Source organism: Diadema setosum, chromosome 20 (genome assembly GCF_964275005.1).
Source record: "Diadema setosum chromosome 20, eeDiaSeto1, whole genome shotgun sequence".
NCBI classification, from domain to species: Eukaryota; Metazoa; Echinodermata; class Echinoidea; order Diadematoida; family Diadematidae; genus Diadema; species Diadema setosum.
Genome location: NC_092704.1, coordinates 14,234,621 through 14,238,773, shown reverse-complemented (window position 1 = coordinate 14,238,773; position 4,153 = coordinate 14,234,621).

Genomic DNA, 4,153 nt, shown 5'->3' with positions numbered 1-4,153 from the left:
GGGAAAAAAGATGTCAGATGTCTTTTTGTTCATATTCTCTTTCTTTTTTCTCTCTCTCTCTCCGTCTCTCAGTCATCAAACACTGTCGCCTGAACTCTGAGTAGAAATGAAGAAGTTTGAAATGGAGGCAATTTAGTGTTGAAGTCATGTTAATATATCTTTAAAAACAATAGTGCTTAAAAACGAAATTTTACGACCAGGAACGATCCTAATAGATCTGCTACCCTTACTATGCATTAAGTGTTTCACTGTACATCTTTGTAAGCATAGAATACCAAACTTTATACTAAATACCCTCTCTTTCTCTCTATAATTATGCGCTATACCAGTACCAACTGTTATTCTGAAAAGAAAATGCGCTCGCTTGACCACCACTTGATCTAATTTTTAAAAAGTTGCTTACTTTGATTTTAATGCAATAGTCCTTTAACCTCTCATACCTATAGTCCTTCTTTAATTTGTGCTTTCTTTTTCTTTCTCTCTATTTGTTTCGTAGTATCTGCAATAGAAATATCTGAATGTTATCAACCATAGGACTAAAGCATTTCCCCAATGAACCTCTTTTAAATAAGTTGTACTTTTCATTACGCTGTTATCTTATTGTCTGTCATTGATAATCTACCAACACAATATCATATCCTGTTTACCTTTGAGAGCAGTGATTTACAGGGGCCGCGGAAGCGGGGGGGCTGGGGGGCTGCAGCCCCCCCACACTTTTGGTTCGTAAAAAAAAAAAAAAATGGAAAAAAATGGAAAAAAAAAAATCACGACACTCACGAATTTCAATTCCCAAAGATTCCGCCCTTAGATTCTTCCCGTCTAAGCGGGGGGTGGGGGGGTCTTGACCTTGCCACCACCCCCCCCCCTCCCCCCGGTCCCGCCCGCAGCCCCCCCCCCCCCCCCCACACTGAAAAACGTTCCGCGGCCCCTGATTTAGAAAAAAAAAAATCAAGATATCACATTGATGCATATGTGTAGGTCTGTTGTATCACAAAACATCCTACCATATAATATTTTCGCAATAAAGACTAAAATACTATAAGGAGATATCAGTATTTTTTTCTATAAACCATAACTGTATAGACGGTTTAGTCTGGTAACATTTTTATTATAACTATTGTTCACATTTTATGTATTTTACGATACTTAGCATCAATTATATGGATTCAAATTTTTACAGTGTTTGTTTCCATCCCTAACTCACATTTTATAGTATAACTATCTTAAAGCACTAATGCGGGTTTTTTGTTTCATCTACAAATGGTAAATTATGCCTTTAAATTTAGCTCTTTGCTTTTGTTGCTTCTTATCGCTGCTATACACACTAAAGTTTGTTTGTTTGTTTGTTCATTTCCATCTGAGAAGATGGCTGGATAGCCCACATTTAGCTACACTAAGCTGGTTTTCCATGGGTCCAGTTGGATGTGAGGTGGGACCACTTCACCGGGTTAAACACCCTGCTCTTTGCGATGAATGAATGAAGCGGGATCTTTTACGTGCATGAGTTGTGACTCTCTCCAAGCAAGGAGCTTAATTACGGAGCTTCAAACACAAGCTCCTTGCTCTCTCATAGTTACACACACAGCTCCTTGCTCTGTCATACACGGGACCTCCATTTTATGTCCTATCCGAGGGACAGAGTGTTTTTACCTCTTGCTAGAGGGGACGGTATGATTACACACAACATTGCTCAGTCCAGACTCGGGTTCGGACCCGGGTCCTTAGGATTGTGAGGCAGACGCGCTACCGACTAAGCCAACTCACCGCCCTTATAGTATTAGACTATGTCCCTTGGTCGTACGTATCATTATTGTGTTTCTGTCGTATGTGGAATAGAAGAAATATACATAGATGTTAAAGTGAAATATCATATATACATTTCTCACTATTTCTCAGTAATAATCAGGTTAGTTTATTTTTATTGGATTATTTCCTTTCTTTGTCCGTATAAGTGTTGCTTGCAATGAACCTTTATATGTAATATTTTGCTAACAATCATACGTTTGTTTACTCGTCTTGAGGAATGAATGCATACTTAATGAGTTATCAACTGTGACATGTCGTTGAAAAGGCACCCTGGTGTGAAGGTATCATTCCAACTCTTGAAAGCATTGGGTACAGAAAGCCCTCCACTTTTATAATCCAGCAGAAGACAAGGTATTACGCGGTTTTATGCCGCATTATGCGCTTTTGTGTCAAAGAAAGGTTATTAAATGTAAATGTAATGACCCTGATGAGCTAAACCTTTTGTAGTCAAATATTCGATGCTTAATGTCAACTATTCTCTCTTTCTATTAATATTCCACTTTTCCCATTCTTTGTATGCCTTCTCATGTATGGTATTGTCTTATATTAGCAATGTCTGTGTCTCTCGTTCACAACCAACCGTTTCGAGAGTAATGTTCCATTTCCTCTTCTATTTCCTCAACTTTTTATATTGTTTGATGAATAATTTTGTAATTTCGTTACGTTTTATTTGTATGTTTTGATTAAGGCATTTATTAGTTCGGTATTGATTTCCTTTGTTTTGTTTTTGGACATAAACTATACACAATCTTAGCATTTGCATCAGGTTCCTCTTTCATTTATTCTCCTTTCAGATGTTTTTATCATATTGTCAAAAATATTGGAGTAGAAATTCCTCCTAAATGTCATTGTTTAAGAAAAAGTATCTCGGTTGTATCCTTGACATAATATTTGCTTCATCGATTGTGTAATTCATTTGGAGCAACGAACAAAGTTATAGAAATAGATTCAACTTATCTCAATCTAACTCAACCTTCAATCAGCCCAACCTTGTGTCATAATCGGTATATCTGGTCGATTGTCGGAGAAAGAAAACCGAAAAAAGAGGTGGACATTTATTTAGCACCCTAAATTTTCTTGATAATTCCCATAATTATTACTGCATCACTTATTAAACACTCGCGTAGGTCTTGTCAAACTCGCCTGTCGATCCGGACGTTGATTATACAGCATTGGTCTTACTCAGGATTGATACTGTTTCTATACATGTATAACACGATGAATTCTCAATCATGAAACGTGGAAATATTTCATATAAATCGCGGTGGTATAAGAGTAATTGGTTATTGGCAATGCCCAGTTGGTGGAGAGTTCCGTGCACGTCTCTTTTATCCGCCCCGGTCACATAATATCCGGATATGTGATAATCTCTGCATGCAGCAAGGCCCAGGTCAGAATGTTATTGTCCAGGGCATAATAGGTGAGCATGTTTATTCCCGCACTGTCGAGGTACATCATTTTGAGGACTTGGAATCGATTTCAGGACACGTGGAATATGATGCTTAATTGGTAAATCGAGGTTTATGATTTCCTTGAACTGTTTTGTATATCTCAGCCATTTCAAAACCAATTTTCATCAAATAAACTCTGAATTCCTCTTAGAATCATTTGCTCTTTCATATTTCATGAGATGTTTCTCATTATCTCAAAAAATCATAATTAAAAAAACGTTGAAAACCCGAAGCCCCATCTCAACCGAAATTGTACTATCCCTTTAAGCTCGGGTGAGCATAGCAGCACACAAATTATTATAAACAATACGTCGTATTTTCGAGCGCAATGTACAAAAGAAACAGTGCCATCATTGCATTGCATGTAAAAATGTTTGAAATACAATTTTCCAGATATTATCATGGCCATACATGAGTTTCTGCCATGAACGGAAGAGATATATACACATAATAGTCATAGGTGAATATAGGGTGGGGGGATATATACCTATAGATAATAATGTATTTCACCCAATCACCATTCTTGCTCGTTTATAATACTGTAAGTAGTATGGAAGTAAATTTCCCATTGAATTTTGCTATATTGAATTTCAGACTGAAAGCCAAACTTTCACTTATATAACTGACTTATTTGTTTCATTGATTGTGAATTTCATCTGAAAAAAGAAAATAAAGTTCCGTAGAAATGGTCAGGTGAACTCAACTCAAATCTGACTGAGTATGCCCATTTCTCTCAAGCTTCTTCCACACTCGTAGTTCAAAATATCGGGGTCATCCCACGAGACCTGCATCCATGAGTCATACAGCCCACGAGTCATACAGCCCATGAGTTAGGCACTACGCAAATAAGGCCCATGAGTGCGACAGTGAAAACAGCCCACGAGTGGACGTTACAA